The sequence below is a fragment of the Garra rufa genome, chromosome 4 (genome assembly GCF_049309525.1).
Source record: "Garra rufa chromosome 4, GarRuf1.0, whole genome shotgun sequence".
NCBI lineage: Eukaryota > Metazoa > Chordata > Actinopteri > Cypriniformes > Cyprinidae > Garra > Garra rufa.
The window spans coordinates 42,648,848-42,668,495 of NC_133364.1; the positions used below are offsets into that span (position 1 = coordinate 42,648,848).

Consider the following 19,648-nt stretch of genomic DNA (forward strand, 5'->3'; position numbering starts at 1 on the left):
AAATGGCCTTTTAGCATTGTTGCCACACCCTTGGACTTTATGTTTTGTTTTTTCCCAGTGCCCATATTTGGTTATTCCTGTTCATCAGCGTCATTCCCATCACCTGTCGTTTCTCTGTCCGGCTTCAACGTTACCTACTGTGTGCGTTTATGTTCAAGCCTGAGGACTTTATTAAAGACTTTTGCATTTACACCTACATGGTGTTGCACATTCAAACACACATCGTAACAGATAGCCAGACCAAAACAGTTACCTCCATGTTCTGTGCGCTCTCTGAAGCAAGCTTAAACATGGTGAACAGAGCGCTATCATCCGAGGACAGCCCTTGAGTGAATTTTGCCACCTTTGTGGAGTGGACACTGGTGAGAAACAGATCCTCGTTCCCTGCCTATTTCCTGGAGAAACTCACCAGTGCCACTCCAGACCCAGAGCCCAGCCAGCTACCACCCCGACATGCGGGGCACGAGCCAGAGCCCCTTGCAACTGAGTCATCGCCTATAGGAGCGACAGTGCGGACGATCGCCGTGGAGCCAGAGCCAAGCCTGTTCGACCAGGTGCGAGAGCCGGCCACTGTGCCCGCAATGGTGGATGTTTCAGTAGGGCGTGAGGGTGCTGAGGACAGCAACGCTCACTGCACCGCCACTGAGGGTGAGCTAAAACTGGGTCTGCCAGTCTACATCGCCGTCATGGCTGGAGGATCCCTCGTCTTCGCCTCCAGCCTCAGAGTCTGACTCCCCACGGACCTCCGACCCTGCGGCTCCACCCCGGCTCTCAGCCCCCTCATCTCCACCGTCGCCCGTCGGTCCACCAGCTCTGCCTTGGTCAGTTGTTGTCCCTCCTTCACCTCAGGACTTCACTCCTCCAGCTGTGCCCCATCGCTCTGTCCCACCAGCTTAGTTGGGCTCCTCCCTCTCTCTGGTTCCACCTTGGTCCTCTGTTGTACTGGCTTTATGTTTTGGTTTTTCCCAATACCCATATTTGGTTCTTCCTGCTCATTAGCCTCATTCCCATCACCATCGTTGTAATTAGAACCTCTTTATACGTTTATAAGTTTGATTTCTGAGTTTCTCTGTCCAGTTTCAACGTTACCTACTGTGTGCGTGTATGTTCCAGTCATCCTGTCTGTCTGTTACCCTGCCTGAGGATTTTAATAAAAACTTTGCATTTACTCCTACATTGTGTTGTGCATTCCTACACGTGTTGTGACAGTTGTAAAGTGCACTGTAAAAAAGTAGGTATTTGAAAACGATGGCGCATGTTTAGTCATGTAATCCATATTGTACCAATAGAAATCTGTGTTTATGCAGGTATTGCGCCTGTTATGTGTTATTCACTTTTTACATTGTTGCCAAAGATGTGTAATTTTATACACTCTTCATATCACAGTCCTGCAAAGGTGACAGAAAATTTACTTGTGACTGCCATTTGTGACAAAACACGAGGGCAGTTGCATCTGAGATCAGACATATAATGGTGATTGAGAGTGAGGTGAATGCTGAAATATTTTGGTAAATGTATCGGACTCTGAGTAACGCGAGATCACTCAAAGAGCGCAAGATTCATCATGGCAGCACACAGTCACTGAGAGAGCTGTACTCACTGTACTAACTGTATTATCTCTACAAACTGTAGCAATACTGTGGATTATTATTACATACTGACAACTATAAGAACAAACTAACTGTACACTGGAAAAAATTAATTTACAGAAGCATACATCGATCAACACTAAACCACTGCAAAATGGATAGTAGCACTACAACTAAGAGAAGCACTCCTAAACCAAACAAACAGACAAAAGACTTGCATCCATAAATAACAAACTAGAGTTACAGATTACGTTACAAGATGAAATAAAATAACTTTGGTCAAGACTGGAATTTGCATACAACCACACTGAAAAACTAGAACAATCCAATAAAGGCGGGCGTACACGGTACGATTTTTGAGGTCGTACGATCTCGCATGGGATTTTTTTGGTTATCGGAGGAAATCGTCTCTTCTCGTATGGTCGGGGCTCGTATAGTGTGTGAGAAATTACGAGACGAGCAGAGTGCCTTACGAGCACTTCCCAACCTCACGATCATTTTTAAACATGTTAAAAAACTTCGGGAGCTGTCGGATTGAAAACGTGACATGTGTGCTGTTGAACGACCCGATTTGTTGATCAAACGGGAAATAACCAATCAGAAGCTAAAGAAAAGAAATCCACAGAACGAGATGAACATGACAGCGCCATGGCGACTTGGACTATCGAGAAAGAGGATAAACTCTTTGGCAAGAACAGCGAGCGCTATATGATGTATCGATAGGTGATCGATCACCTATTGTTTGCTACAGCTATTGCTAGCTACAGTGGTGGCCAACAGTGATGCGCGGGTTGATCCAAAATGAGCGGGTGCCTGCGGTCACCCGCGGTTACGAGTCATCCAAAAATATTTTTAATGATATTCGGGTCCCGGTCGGTCGGGTCGTTTGAAATAAAGATGCCAATTAAACCTTTATAATTTATATAGTACTAGACACAATTTTCTATGAAATGCATAGACCTACACTTTATTGGCTGAATAATATTCACCTTTTGAATGTTGAGCGTTATTAACTGTTGAATACATGCTGACGCGGGACAAAATGCCCGATTTCCCAACACGTTGAACTGAGCAATGTCATTGTACCATTTTAATAGGCTACTTTTAAACGCATATAGCTCAGTAACGTCAGTTTTATGTATTTTCTGACAGGGGGTGAAATTTTTGTTGGGAAAGTCAGGGGAGAGACATACATCGATTAGACTGGATAAACACATGCAGCATCTTAATTGTTAAGAAAATGGTATTCCTAATAAATGTCTCGAATATTTTGATTATGTCCAATACTTCTCTTTCTTTTTGGAATTATTAGACACATTTCACTGTCTTTTCAAATGCCTAGGTCTGTTTAATTTTCTTTAATTATACAATTTCTAGCACTATTTTTAAATGTTTATTCAAGCAGTAATATAGAAATTATCTCCTGTATATGCTTGTTTAAAACCAGGGATTAAAAACGGATTCCAAGAAAAACGGTATTTTTTCTTTACATTTCCAGAGAGCGAAACGAACGAAATTAAACATTACTTAATAAATTCAAGGCACTATAATTTCCTTATTCATTTGATACAACTATTATAGCTATACAATTAATATATAAAATAATATTATGTAGTCATATTCGCGATTCCTGAATTTATATATGAAATCTTCGTTTTGAAGTGCATTCGTTATGGTTGAAAATTCGTTAAGCTAGCCTATTAAGTTGATTTAATATTCTTGATAATTTTTAGAAGAAGTTAAAGTTAAGAAAAAAATAATTAGCTTGTAGTCTATATATTTAGGGCTATAGGCTAATCTTTTTCTTAACTTTTATTACAAAAAAAAATTCTCTCTCTCTCTCTCTCTCTCTCTCTATATATATATATATATAATTATTCTTGATCATATTTAACATCGGAGAATCACTGACATAATTTAGAGTACTTCGAAAATGAAACTATTTAAATCTGTATAAAGGAAAGACAAAATAAATCACAAGAACAATCTGTATTTTTCTTGTAATCAAGAACATTTCTTTTGACAAAATTACCTAATTAATGCCGAATGTTGTTTGACAGTGAACGCATCTCCACCGCATAGCCGCATATGTTCACTGGTGTCAGTCGCAAATATTAAACATGCGGGTCAGGAAGTGGGTCGGGTACAATATTTTATTTTTTTGGCCGTCCGAGTTGTGGGCGGGTTAGTTGAAAACGTCGGTCGGGTTCGGGTTCTTTTTACATTGACCCGCGCATCAATGGTGGCCAACTAGCCCCCTCTACGTGCATAATACTACGTTAAAACATACATTACAATGCTGTACAGTGCTGTAGCATTGCAGTTCCAATGTCTTTAATGCTTGTTAGCACTGCTGTAAAGGTGAAGTTTTGTCAAGTTTTGTCAAGTTTGCAACGAGTGTACTACACACGCAAGGGTGATCAGACGGTTCCTGCATGTGTAGCAAAGTGTCTCACGGCTCATATTTTTTATATGCAGTAATGAAATAGACAGAGAGCAGTTGTATTTAACAGTAGCCTACATACACAGTATATTATACACAGCCTTCCTCTCAGAATGTGATTGGCTCGGAAATTGGCACGCCAGGTTTTAAAATTGTGCCGTGTACCACTGCGTCCGTAAGAAAAGTCACTTGTGACGTGTGCGTGTCCACACAGTCTTCCGACCGTCCGAATTCGCACCGTGTACGCCGCCTTAACTGTCTTATTGGACTACTGTCAAAGCACTCAGTGAACAGATAGATGCGGTCATAAAAAAAAAAACATAATGAAAGAAACCATCCTGGATATTCAAACCTGAAGTATGTGTGATAACCCGATTTTCTCTGGCATCCCTGAACACCCTTGGAGTTAAACATGGAGGTGGGAAAAGTGGACAGGACAACTACACTGCATCAAAGGGATGATGGATGGGGACATGTACCATTAAATCTTGGGTGAGAACAATTGAAAATGGGTCATGGATGGGTATTCCAGCATGTCAATGACCCAAAACACATGACCAAGGCAGCAAAGGAGTGGCTCAAGAAGAAGCATGTTAAGGTTAGGGCTGCATGATATCTCACATGCGATATCCAGTGTACATTTTGTCAGTAAAGCCGTTCTGTTATGCAGCTCATTAAAATGCAAATCAATGTATAACGTTTTTGAAATGCGTTTTTTATGGATTTTTGTTGTTGTTGTTATTCTGTTCGAATAATCCTACCATTTAAATTTCAACATGAAGATACTGAGGATACATTTCTTTGTCAGTGGGCAAACATACAAAATCAGCAGGGGATCAAATAATTATTTTCCCCACTGTTCTAATTTTAAAATTTAGGCCATTTAGAAAGCATAGTTTGTTAAACCCTAAAGTCATGTGAGAGACAGAGAGAGATTAGGCCAAAACAAAAAGAGACTGAAAAGGAAAATGGAAGTGAAGGTGCAGTTCAAGAGAGGACTTTTAATTATTTTGCATGTTGCATAGCCTAATGATTTAAACCTTTTTTATGTGATGACCTTACACAAATAGAGTTGTCCGTGTTTCAGAGATTGAGTTTGGGTCTTCAGCGAGCGACAGACTCAACTCAAAGAGATGAGAAGGGAACTCACTTTGAGAACACTGTACTCATAGGTGACCCTTGAGAGTGAGGGGAGCACTACTCCGCTCAACCATAAAAGCCACCAAACAGAGGCAAAGATGAACTAACATTTTTTGGCTGCCTCACGGCTCATCAGGGAGCAGATGCTCACCTTGGCAGCGTGATACTCACAGGCAACCCTCTAAATTGAGTAAGGGTTAGGATAGCACTGCCAACTAAGCCATAAGGACAGTCACATGATGGGAGCTGCAGAGAGCAGCATGCTCATAATTGACTCTATAATAATCACAGAGGGGAGGCCATCTGGGAGGCCAGTTCGGTATTGCCTCACGAAACTCCATGGAGTGGAGGAATTAACTCTCAGAGATAAGAGGGGAATCCAGGCGTTTACCCTGGGAGCGGTGTGCTCATAGGAGACCCAAGAGCGTGAAGGGAGCACTGCCAATCTCAAAGACAGGAGTAGCCTAACAGGGAGGCAAAAAAGTCTCAGATCAAGAGCTCACCTGCTCCATCCAAGACTAATGGCTTTATCAGCCATTACATGCAGACAAAATAAACAAAAATAAATCAATTTATTGGAAAGTCTACTCATCACCTTAACTTTAACTGAGTTTGTAGTTGGTGCCACTAGACAGACTTAAACTTACTTACAGGTGCATTTCTTACCTTTGATACAGGCAAAAAATTCCTAGCATTGTTAATTGTACGTAATGCCACATTATCGACCAAATGGTTGAGCACATTTTGAGTCACTATATTTTATTAAGAGGAGTACCTAACTTAACTTAAGCTGATTGAGCCATCTCTACCATCTGGTTGAGCTATGTTATGCCAAAAAAATCCACTAGATGTCATTATGTCAATCAGCAGTACTTGTGACTAGAGACCTGCAATCCCGCGGGAGTACCGCGGGACCCGCGGGACCCAACGCAACAGAGTGCGGCGCGGGACAAAACTTGATGGGCGAGTGCGGGTGCGGGCGGGTAAGAGCTCGTGTGTGTGCGGGACGCGGGAAAATAAAATGATTCGCGGGACTCCCGCAAAATAAAAATATCTAAACATATAATATCTAAAAACAAAAAATGTTATTCATCTATTGCACAAAAGCAGCAAGAACAACATAAATATGATCAGTAAGCGCAAGAATAGGCAGTTTCGGTTTAAAACTTGTTTGAAGTGTGAGCAATGTTGCCATCTGCTGATTTCTGGAGCGCATCGCCAATCAGTGGTGTTTAAGTTAAAATCCACTCACTGCTCAAAAGTATTGAACAGTGCTGATTATTGGGTGCTTACAAATTACAACACCCAAAGTGTAGACATGTATGAAAGATTAATTGTGCATAATATCCATTGTGTTATAAGAGCTTTATGAGATGTCAGCTTTAAAGGAGCCTTGTTTGTTTGCATTCTGCCGTAGATGCACGCATAGCTCATGTTTGCTTTTTATTAAGAATAACAGTGGTTTGTGAATGTTGATGCTTAGTCTAAATAACACATATTTTATCCAGAGCGTTTATGCTGGGGTCTAGTGGAACTTACAAGATGTTACAGAACTGTTTCATGTAAATTCAATCGATGTACAGAAAAAATCAATATAGATTAATTTTATGCGGGCTTTTGCGGGCGAGAGCGGGACAAATCATGAATGCCGCGGGCGGGAGCGGGACGAGATAACGTATATTTTTGCGGGAGCGGGCGGGCGCGGGACACAATCTTGCGGGAGCGGGACTGAAAAATCCGTCCCGCGCAGGTCTCTACTTGTGCCACAACACTTCTTCTCTCATGGATGTCAGAATCAAAGAAATCACTCCTGCCATGTGAACTGTTTTTGGTGAAATTTTGCAAGCTAAGCATATTTCTTTGTCATATAACACCTAACTTTACAAAATTATGTTGCTTGTTGACAAAAAAAACTTCAGTATGTTTTCAATCATTTTTTCAAAAATTTGCTCAACCAAACGGTTGATTTGTCACTTTATGGTAAAGGTAGAAATGCTAAGCTAATGTTTTCAAATCATCCATTTCTACAGTCAGAATGGACTATTTGCTGATAAATATAAACTTCTGATCATTCATAGTTATGAATATGACACAGCTATTGTTATTTCCTCATGAATATACTATGAATATACATTTCTTAAGTATGTCTTTTTTGCCACTTTTGGATATTTTTAAGTAAATATAATGAAATCATAGAATTAATGTTTGAAAAACATAACGATCAGTTGCAGATACTTCTTAAATGACAAATACTGGTGTATTAACATTAAAATTTTAAGATTGTTATTTATTTGTTTGTTTTTTTGTTTGTTTGTTTTGTTTAGTTTAGTTTTTTACAACAGTTTCTATGGTAAAAGAATGCGCACTCTCACTCTCACAAGAGATGTTGCTGAAAAGTTTTACAATCACTAGTTTTTTATATTGTTTGAAGGATTGTTTCTAATGTTGGTTTACACTACACAACATTGCTGGTTTACAAAGAAATGTTAATTTATCTAGAAACAAAAATTCTGTTGCACTGCCACACTTGCCGGCATGTTTCTTGAAACACGAAAGCCTAAAATGCCATTATATTATTATCTTTTGCTGTTTTTTATTTTATTATTATTATTACTTATTTATTTTTTTTAATGCAGAAAGCATGTAATGTCTTTTGTTTTGTTAGTTTTAGTTATTTGAGTTCTTTTTATTTTGGTATTAAAAACAAGAAAACATAATTTCCGTGATAAAATGAAAACCTGAAATATTTTATGGCATACTTCAATAAATAAAGAAGATTCAATATACAAAAATATATTTTTTTGATGATAATTTTAAATAAATTAGTGTTTATGTTCATATTAGTTCATATTTTCATAGTATAAGTGTGAATTCCAGTGACATATCAACCGTTTGGTAGAGGTCAATATTTAAAAAATGATGGGATGTATAGAAAAAAAAACATTGAGTGTGGTTATTAGTGACATAAAGAGATAAAAAAAATGCAAACAAATTTTTTTCAATTGCCTTTTTCTTGGTGGGGCAGTTAAAGGGTTAACATTCCATTAAGTGTATTAATAATATACTAACAAAGCAATAAATTGATGGCAAAACTTGTAGATTTAAAACTAAATTCACCAGTAGGTAGCGGTAAGTCACTGTCTTAATGAGCGAGGCATTGTGTCACTCATTTATTAATTTATTTAGTCATGAAACAAGTGGCTGTATTTATGAATGGATTAATGATCACTGTCTCTCTGAATCATTTAAAGCTGCAGATTCATTCAGTAACAGAACACTGCTGTTTCTTGTAGACACACACCAGTTCTGTTGTGGATTACGTTGGAACTATTATTATTTTGTTGTAAAATATAACAATATTGTGTGTAAAATGTAGGCTACATTTAAAAATGTAAAATGTTCACTTATTAACTTTTTGTTTAACTTATATAAAATCGACATTTGCAATAATTTGGATGTTCAAGGAAAATTGCATTCTTGCTTGTATTTTGAAACATTAATAACAACTCATAATGGATGTTTCTGTATCGAATAGTTTCTTAAATCGATCTCTATGTACAGTCAATATTTGTTTTTATAGTTTTTATAGTAAAAATAGAATTTGGCTTGTCAGAAATACTTGCTTAGTTTTGATGTTACTTTCAAAAGTTGGGGTTAAGTAAACGATTTGTTCGCATGCCCCCTCCATCACCTCACTTTCAAATGCTTGAAAACGCTAGCGTGGATGGAGAAAATTTTAAAACAAAATGGCTGTTTTCAGTTGTATCGGGATTAATTTAGATGTAGGCTTAGTGTCCACTGGCTGTTTTATTTGCTTACCAAATATCTTAAAATTAACAAATGTAGACAGCATGCAGTAGCCAAATATGTTTACTCACATTTCAAGGTTTGCTTCTGCGTAAAATAAGTTATTTTCTTACTTTTGCATAATTAATCCATTGCATAATTAGCCAAAGTGCTACAGGGCTCGACATTAACGCTTGTCCGAGACAAGTGGATTTTGTGAATAGGCAAGTGAAGGAGAATTTTACTTGTCCGATGGGACAAGTAACCTGATTAAAAATCAATAACAAACAATAACTAGCGTGGCACCGAAACTTTGAAGAGAATGATTCTGATTGTATTACAGTGTAAACAGTCTCAAGTATCAAGTATCAAGCTCGTGCAGCCTATCTGAATCACGGAAATTTTAAAACTAATAGGCGCAACAGCATACACAAAGAAACAAACATACTGCGGTAGAAAAAAATATATAAATTGTGTATAACATAATATAGGTAAGCACCATTGCGATTACAAACCTGACATTGATTTTATACAACAGTAGTTCATTAAACTAGTAGTTATTATTAACTGACTTACATTTTAGACACATCCCTGCTGAAAAAAACAGCTAAAACCAGCCTAGGCTGGTTGGCTGGTCTTAGCTGGTTTAAGCTGGAAATGGCTGGTTTTAGCTGGTCTTCCAGCCTGACCAGCTAAGACCAGCCTGGAAAAATGGCCAAAACCCCTCTAAAACCAGCCTGCCTCCCAGCTATGACCAGCTAAAACCAGGCTGGTTGACCAGCTAAAACCAGCCAACCAGCCTAGGCTGGTTTTAGCTGGTTTTTTCACCAGGGATCACTGACCGTTTTTGTGACTTACTGCCATCTATTGGTGGTTCGGTTTCATATTTAAAAGAATTGCATTTTTTCAACATTTTAGATTTATATGTTAAAAAAAAGTACAACATTAATCTTATAACATTATTTATGCATTTGCAATTTTACTGTGTAAATGCATTTTTTGGAACCTCTTATCTTCATTAAACAGTCAAAGTAAATACATTGAAATGGCATTTTCGATGCAGACTGGGTTTTTCCTGTGCAGTGGAAAGATGGAGTTTGTTGATACTGATTTAATCTGAATGGTAACCAAACAGAGCCTAGTTATTGTAACTGAATGTATTGATAAAATTTCAGAATTGAATGTAAGTTAAAAAGTGTCCTAGAAATCAATTTAAGGTAAATATCACAAAAATTCTGATTAAAGTGAGACCTTATAGAGTAGTGATGCTTCAGAATAGATTAATTTACGGCAAAAAAGGCTCTTTTTTGCATCAGACAAGTACACTTTTTACTCGGACAAGTGAATGTCTGATTGTCTAATGTCAAAGCTTAATATCAAGCCCTGTGCTAGAAATAAATGGTTTTAATATTAGAAGCAAATATTGGGTTTATTGTTACAATTTATAATATAGATACACATACATATTGTTTAGGTTAATTCCATATTATTGTTACAATCTTAATGCATGATGTCATAATAACAAATGCACACTGTGAAAGAAAGATATTTAGTGTTACTGTTTGTCATGTGATCTCAACACTTCTGTTGAATGTCTGAACATTTCTACACTTGTGTGACATTATTCATAAATACAATTCATTTCAGCTTTGAGAATGAAAACCAACCTGTTTGTTCCTCAGTATCTTCATGTTTGACTCTGAATGCTTCTTCAATCTTAATGTTCTCACTCTCCTCTTTAATAAACACCATCTTTGTTTGTTCCTCAGTATCTTCATGTTTGAATATTTCTTCGATCTTCATGTCTTCAATCTCCTCTTTAATAAACGCCATTTTTAAAATGTGTATCATGAATCTCTGTTGATTCTCCAGGAGTTTTTCTGTGTGTTTATACACTTTGTCCTGTTTAAGATGAGAATAATAAATAGACACAAAAAAATCAATGCAAACTAAATCTCTAAGTGCGTTTTAATCAGCTGCTAGTTCAGTAGTCAGTGCACTAGTAAGACAGTCGGAGTACATATAAAAAGTATTAAATATTAACAAATTACACAACCGTTCATATTTAGGTAGGCTATTTTAATTTATATTTGGTGTTTAATTGTTTGTTTATATCTAATATATTACACTTGAATGAAATCATGATCGGTTGTTATTCACTCGTTTGTGTTTGTTGTTGTCGTTTGTAGTCCGCGTGCCGCTGAATCGAATCACTGAATCATTTCACAAATGATTTGATTCAAATGATTCGGATTCTCAGTTTCTCTCATCTCTTCTTATCATCACACGAATGATTCATGATATAGAGAGCGAACTAGGGTTACCACTTTTAATTCCCAAAAATAAAGGACGCATTCGGGGGGGGGGGGGGTGTTGGATGGGTGCTGGGGGGGGCGGGGTCATCTCAAAAATGCTGCAGTAAAAAGGTTTCATATCAGTTGTGCATATAATATGGGACGTCCTGAATAAGAACTGATCATTGTTTTTTTTCTACTTTTTAGAAATGGGGTCTATATACCCCGTTAAAATGTAATCATGTCCCATATCTCAAAAATGCTGCCGTAAAAAGGTTTCATATGAGTTGTGCATATAATATGGGACGTCCTGAATAAGAACTGATCATTGTTTTTTTTCTACTTTTTAGAAATGGGGTCTATATACCCCGTTAAAATGTAATAATGTCCCATATCTCAAAAATGCTGCCGTAAAAAGGTTTCATATGAGTTGTGCATATAATATGGGACGTCCTGAATAAGAACTGATCATTGTTTTTTTTCTACTTTTTAGAAATGGGGTCTATATACCCCGTTAAAATGTAATAATGTCCCATATCTCAAAAATGCTGCAGTAAAAAGGTTTCATATGAGTTCTGCATATAATATGGGACGTCCTGAATAAGAACTGATCATTGGTTTTTTTCTACTTATTAGACTCTAAAGTCTAATAATGTCCCATTTCTCAGAAAAGAACCGTCAAGTAGGGGTGTAACCCCGGTGTCCTGGCCAAATTCCCTCCACTGGCCCTAGTCAATCATGGCCTCCTAATAATCCCCATTCATTGAATTGGCTCCATCACTCTCTCCTCTCCACCTGTATTTGGTGTGTGGTGAGCGCACCGGCGCCGTTGTACTGTGGCTGCCGACGCATCATCCAAGTGGATGCTGCACACTGGTGGTGGTTGAGGAGAGTTCCCCCATATGATTGTAAAGCGCTTTGGGTGTACGGCAATACACAATGAAAGCGCTATATAAATCCATCATCATCATCATCATCAAGTACACCAATAAATAAAACGGATATTAAAGCAGAAATGCAAATAAATAAGTAAGTAAAAATTCACGAGCATTTTGTAGTATTATCTCTCAGTCCTGGGCGTCTAAATGAAAAGCGCTCTGCAAGCGCGTTCTCAATAGGTGCGTTCGACTTCATGCAGCGCTGCGCAGACCGATCGGCGGCTGACTTGAAGTAGTGCATGCCGGTTAGAAATTTTGTCCGACTTGAACCGGCGCCGACGCCACGTGACGTTCACGTGTGGCATCAAAGTAACGCGAGAGCGTTTCGAGAACAGCCGGCTTGCTCAGCCAGCGCAACATTTCAGAAGGGACTGCGCCAGGCTGTGATGACGTCACAGCTTCTCATGATTGGCCACATTCACCACGTGACGATGATCACGTGTGTTTCGAGCATAACAAATCAATTTGCATGCCATTTCGTAAATAGTTTATGATCTTTTGACTGCAGTACATTTTTTCCCTTAAATTCTTTATATTGGATTTGTGCATAAGTTTATTATTGTACTTTTTTCATACAGACCACTTATAGTATTCAGCTGCATATTTAAGTAATATTTTTTATGGAATAACTAAAATGTCACAGACATTTAATGTAATGTGGTCAACACTGATTGATGCTGAAATCTGTAGATGCTGCTTTACTTGCATGTGCTGCATTTCTTCCAACAAAAAAGGTATTCCTATAGCTTCCAGTTAATCTGCAATAAAGTAGGCAAACGCCACGTGATCTGCCATGTTTGAGGGACCAACGAGATCTCCAATTTGTCCGACTTCACGGCTCCGTTTTCAGCTCCTCCCCGACTGCTTTCGGCTAATCTCGCCGATCGGTCTGCCCAGCGCAGCATGAGCTCGAACACACCTTTTGTGTTGTTTCTGAAACTACCGTAATCACTGTAATATGCGCGCACACTTAAAATCAATCGCGGCTGGCTTGACCGTGTTATTCTGAACCGCGACTTGCTTTACCGCAGTGATTATTTGCATGAGACGCTGCTTTAAAAAAAATATATAAAAAATACGGGACAAAACCCGTCCCGTATTGATTAAAAACGTGACGCGCAATTTCATTCTCAAATACGGGACGATTCCGTATTTTAAGGGACGGGTGGCAACCCTAGAGCGAACTGAGATGCACCTTCTCTGTTACTTAAGGCTAATGTTTTAAGTAACACCAAATAAGGCATTACAACATTATATTTAACAATGACGGATGTATTTACATAGCTTGTAAATGTTTTAATTGATATTACAGTGTGCATTAGTTTAACAACTTTAAAACCCACAAACCTTTATTCAGATGAATCACAACAGATGAGGAGCGCGCATCTTTATGACGTCACATCACCAGAGCAAAATAAAAGTCCATTCGTACAAGAATCACAAATAGGCTACACATAAACCTCATAAAAAGGTTGTATATAGAATAGCATTTCGTGCCCCTGTGATGATGCTTTTCTAAAGTTATTAACATCGTAAATCTTGGAATATTTTCTCTGTCTTCTTTTCTCTACTTATTTGTTTTTCATTTAATGTACATTTAAAACATACTTTCTGTTTTTATACCTTGCCATTAAATTCACATAAAACTAGTCAATGCTGTAACTGTTACAAAGGTTGTGTGCTGGCAAATTTGATCTATCACTCTTTTGACTATTGTAATCAATCTCTGGCTATTTTGTTTGTTTGTTTGTTTATTTGTGTATTAATTTATTTCTCTTTTGGAAAGTTATTGAAGCACTATCAGGGATTTTTTTTTTTTTTTTTTTTTTTTTTTTTTTGAGGACACAAAAACATATTTGTGGCAGTTTCCATTTACCACTACAGAAGTTTACAAAACTATGACTACTTCAATTTCTTTGAACCCCATAAGTGTGAAAAGAGTCATGTCAACGTTGAATTTCTGTCATTGATGGCCGATGGCGTTAACATAGGCAATTGACCTTATTTCAACCAAGTTTCAATGTTAAAGGTCATGTGCCAGCTGGAAATGCATTAACACTGCTTTATAAGCTCATACTCCAGCTATGTTTAACAGCTATTTTTAATTTCTATTTTTCTTTTTGCATTTTACTATATAAAGCTTTAAGCGCCTAAACATGACAATTGTGACTTTTAGACCTTATCTCACACTCTCTCGTGATTTATTAATATTTTCAGCACATTATTCAGCATGCATTTATGTATGAACTCTGAATTCCTTATTATGATTTTGAACGGGACTCTTATTTTGGTCTGGTGAGGTCATACGGCTGAGCGCGCTCCCGCATCTGTTGTGATTCGGCTGAAGAAAGGTTTGTGCTTTTAAGCATTCACAATGTTTACAATGGTAAAAAATGTTCAGGCAGTGTTGTAGTTTTTATAAATGATATAGTGGCATGCATTTTTATTGAAATTAACATTGTAATACTTTAGGTAACATTTATGAATGTTAGTATGTGTAAATAAAGTGCATCCGCATATGAGTATTTCGCTTCCTATATCATGCATCAGTTTATCGTTATGAGAGAAACGGAGCTTTTCGAGTGAATTCCGAGTTCATGGAATCATTTGCGTCATAAAATGATTCAGTGATTCGAATCATTCAAATGAGCGCGCGCTGACAGACTCCTGCTGCTCGAAACAACAATCACACCAACGAGAACACAAACATGTTAATGACAACTTTAATAAACCAACTGCAAATGTTTTCATGGAAGTGTTAAATGTAAATTAAGTACCAAATGTAAATCATGAATTCCTAAATAAAAAATATCTATAGTTTGTGTGTATCTTTATTAATATGTAGCTCTAATTTTGAGTTGTTGTTTTTGTTTTGTTTTTTAACTCTCAGGCAATTTAATTCTGTTCACTGACTCTTATACCAGTGGAAGCTGATTGAGACACACTCAAAGATTTAATTTGGATTCATTTTTCTCTCTGTTAATTATTCTGATATTAAACAGGACAAAGCATCCAAACACACAGAAAACTCTTAAGCAACTGAAATCCATGTGACCCACTGTTAAAAAGATGGCGTTTATTAAAGTGGAGAGTGAAGACATGAGGATTGAAGAAGCATTCATAGTCAGACAAGAAGAAACTGAGACACAAACAGGTTGGTTTTCATTTGATCCTTATTAAAATGTACAGCTTTACAGAAATAAGGTTTTTGAAGAATGTGATGAGTTTCCTAATTAAAGTGGTTTTATGTGACATTGTCACATAAGATTATATATATATATATATATATATATAGATCAAGTCGAGCTTTATTGTCATTCAGCTACAAGTGTGGACATAGAGTGGAACGAAATGTTGTGTCTCGCAGGACCACGGTGCTACATACTGGTTAAACATAACATAAAGATGAAAACAGTACAAGTATAAGAAAAGCAATTATAGATCTATACAACAGTTAACAATCTGACTATACACATACTATAAATATAATAGTTGACTACACATGCACAAACTGAGACTAAACTTTACATAAGAACTGTACATGAAGTTTTACAAAAGAGATATTTGTACATGAAATTGAACAAAAGAAGATACTTTGTACATGAGATTGTGTAAAACAGATATTGTGTGCATTAAAGGATAACTATTGCCTAAATGCAACCTGGGCTGTTTTTTTACTGTAAATGAGACAAACATATATCTAAAAGCATAATTACGTCAAACGAGCCGTTTTTGAGATTGACCGTGATTTAGTTTTGTGGTCAGTGGCCGGTGAATGGGAGAACTATGGGCATAACTTTGAGCGCATCAAAATCGATATTTTTACAACACTAAGAAGGCTCGACACACCATGAAACTTTGCCTGGGTCTCTGCACATGAACTCGAGCATTGAGAACATTGTTTGTGAACACAGAGTTTACTAAAAAGAAAGGTTTTGAACAACTCACTTTCACTGTTTTGAGTTTCCGAGTGTCTCGCCAGTCAAGAGGTGTCGATCTCCGAATGCGAGGATGGATAGCTCCTAAAGCATATTTTCATATAAATGCACGGCTAATTCATTGTTTTGTCGCAAGTGAAAAACAATATTAACCTTCTAGTTGTAAAAAGAGCCTCATATAAGCCTAATATTTCATCCTATGGAGTCCATTCATTCTCATTCGGAGATGGACACTTCTTGACTGGCAAGACGGCCGCGAGCAAAAAACCCAAACAGTGAAAGTGAGTTGTTCAAAACCTTTCTTTTTAGTAAACTCTGTGTACACAAACAATGTTCCCAATGCTCGAGTTCATGTGTAGAGACCCAGGCGATACTTCGAGCAAAGTTTCATGGAGTGTCGAGCCTTCTTAGTGTTGTAAAAATATCGATTTTACAAAGTTATGCCCCTAGTATTCCCATTCACCGTCCATTGACCACAAAACGAAATCACGGTCAATCTCAAAAACAGCTCGTTTGTCGTAATTATGCTTTTAGATATAAGTTTGTATAACAGCCCAGGTTGCATTTTGGTTATCCTTTAAGTTGTGCAGATGAAAGATTTTGAGTGAAGCAGCACAGTGCAAAAAGATTCGTAGTGCAAAGCACAAGTAAACATATGATCTTTGAGTCTTTGTAGCAGCGAGCATTTACGAAAGTATCTGGTGTACATAAGTGGGTTACTACAGGTGGTTTGTATATATCCCACTCACCTGTGTGCAGCTCAGAATTGCACTTAAGACAATTGTCAACAGTTTTAATGATGTGGGGGAGAAGGCTGAGGTTTTCATGCTTTCAGAGGGGAACAGGGAGATTGGAGTTGAGGGCTCTCACAGCCTGGAGAAGAAAGCTGTTCAGCAGTCTCACAGAACGAGCTTTGATACTCCGGTACCTTCTACGTGATGGCAGATAGATATAGATTATATAGATTTATATATGTTTAGCTGAAAAGTTTAAACTGAGATAGCCTCAGACAATAGAAGCTTTTAAAAAGTTTGGAACATTTCTAGGCCAGAATGTTTGTAACTCTCTTAAAAATGATTAAATGAAGTTGTAAAAGTAAATTTGAGAGGAGCCTGCAGGTAAACTCATTTAGTATAATACAATGGAAGGTTGCTTAAGTACTGAGGAGTTATAGCCATTAAATGCCTTGTGTGTAATTATCAGATTTTTTAAATTGACTCTGCTGAAGAGGAGGATGTACGGAAATAAAGAAAAGGTGTATTACTTGCATAAAAGTGAAATAATGTCCCTCAGGGGAAGCATGTACGAGGGGCAGATGAGCTAATACTGCAGAAAGAAAAGGGAATATCGGTCATTCATCATTTTGATTGGCACCTCTTTAAAATACATCCAAACAACACAGAAAAACTCTTAAAGTGATGAAAAGATGAAAGGTATTCACAGTACAATCATCACATTTAAATCATAGAGTAAAAAAATAAAAACAAGTGAGTCCACTGAGACGGAGCATGTTGTTGTTGCACATAAAATATTAAAGTTTAGAAGAGGGCACACTATGATATGGGTTAAAATGAGAGATGAAAGAGGCCATTTATTTCCGAAGCAGAGCCAGTGCATGATGGTGTCGATATATAAGCTGCAATCAGCAGCATCCACAACTGAACTTGTTTTTGTGCAAGTGCACTTACTAAAAGAAGGCAGACTGTACAAAACGGATGAAACTAAAATGTTTTGTTTATTATTGAGCTGAAGTTTATTACAGTTAATTTAAGACTAAGTTAATTTACAGACATTGCATTTTATTGCTCTAATCGCATCTTCAGTTTTCATGCCTCCTGCTGCAGGACTATGGTGTTCACACATGTGATCAGGAACCCTGAGCATCTTCATCTCCTGGTGTTTTCAGAGTCAGTAAAGAGGTCTCTTTAATAGGGCTTTCTCACCGCATAGTTGTAGGAACTCTGTTCTAGGAAATAACCAGCAGGGATGTTCCAATTCCCCTGGGTTTTTCCAGGTTGAGTTGCTCAAGTGGCTAAGAAGGTCCGGTATTCTTATACAGTACAAGAGCGGCTTGATTAATGCCTCCTGCTGTTTGTTTTGGCCAGTGTGGTCCAACCCAGTGGTTCTCAACTCCAGTCCTCGAGGCTCACTGCTCTGCACATTTTGCATGTTTCTAAATCTGACACACTCAGGTCAGTGCACGAATCCTTCTCTTGATGAGCTGATGATCTGAATCAGGTACTTTAATTAAAGGAGAAATACAAAATGTGCAGAGCAGAGGGCCCCAAGGACTGGATTTGGGAACCACTGGTCTAACCTGACTGTCAGTATTAGTCAAATCCAATAGCGTTCAACCTCTACTATTATCATGTAAATGCGCTATGTTTGCATGGCAACAATGTACTAATAATAAGACAACAACTTGTCAAAATGATCCCCATTCACATGGACTAAAAAAAGGCTGTATTATGCATGCCATTTCTAACGTCACTGCTTTCACACATTCACATTTTTGTTTACTATAGTTTGCAACCTAACCTTGCAACCTATTTTCAAAAGCTTGTGTTTTCAGGCCTCCAAAATCAGGTTGTTGTGTAAATGAACAGCCAAAATTCAGAGACAGGGATAGCTGCAGTCTGGAGCAATGGGTGTGCCAAAAACTAAAAGGGTACAACAGAAACTACTCCTAACCACACCCCCACATCCTGACAGACAGCTTTGTTGACCAATCAAAGACATTTTTTTTTCACCCGACCTTGCAGCATGCCTGAATTTTTTGTCATGCCTGTTGCTCCAGCCTGCAGTTATTCCTAGTTGCAGAATTCCTGAAAATTTTAGTTTTTAATTAAAAATGTGTCCTATGAACATTCCCTAAATATATTGATATCTGTTTTCTTGTGCCATTAAACTGCTGTTTTAAACTTTAATTTGTTTGCTTTTTCACCTTAGACCTAATGGCGCTGAAAGAGGAGCAAGAAGTACTTAATGAGATTGAAGAGGAAGATCAATATGAGAATCTTCAGAGTTTCAGTGAACAAGGAAACCTTAAAGTCCACATGAGTATTCACACTGAAAAAAAAAACTTTCAGCTGTCAACAGTGTGGAAAAAGTTTCACTCGTAAAACAAATCTTGAAAGCCACATAGGAATTCACACTGGGGAGAAACCTTTTTCCTGCCAACTGTGTAGAAAAAGCTTTACTCGTAAAGTAGAGCTTAAAAGGCACATGAGAATTCACACAGGAGAAAAGCCTTACATCTGCAGCCTTTGTGGAAAAAGTTTCACTCAAAAAAGAGACCTTGTAGTCCACATGAGAACTCACACTGGAGAAAATCCCTTTATTTGTCATCAATGTGGAAGAAGATTCAATCATAGAGTAGGCCTTAACAGGCACATGAGAATTCACACTGAAGAGAGGACATAAACCGAACAAAATGAAAACTTTAAAGTCCATATAAAAATTCACACTAGGGCCATGAATGATCCAGTTCGAAGGCTTTTCCATTGATTTACTGTATTAA

At 37.6% G+C, this 19,648-nt stretch overlaps 1 pseudogene; it reads right to left on the reverse strand.

The window, feature by feature from the left end:
• The window catches only part of LOC141332957 (uncharacterized), a 100,265-nt pseudogene that overhangs the window by 3,859 nt on the left and 76,758 nt on the right, over positions 1-19,648 (reverse strand).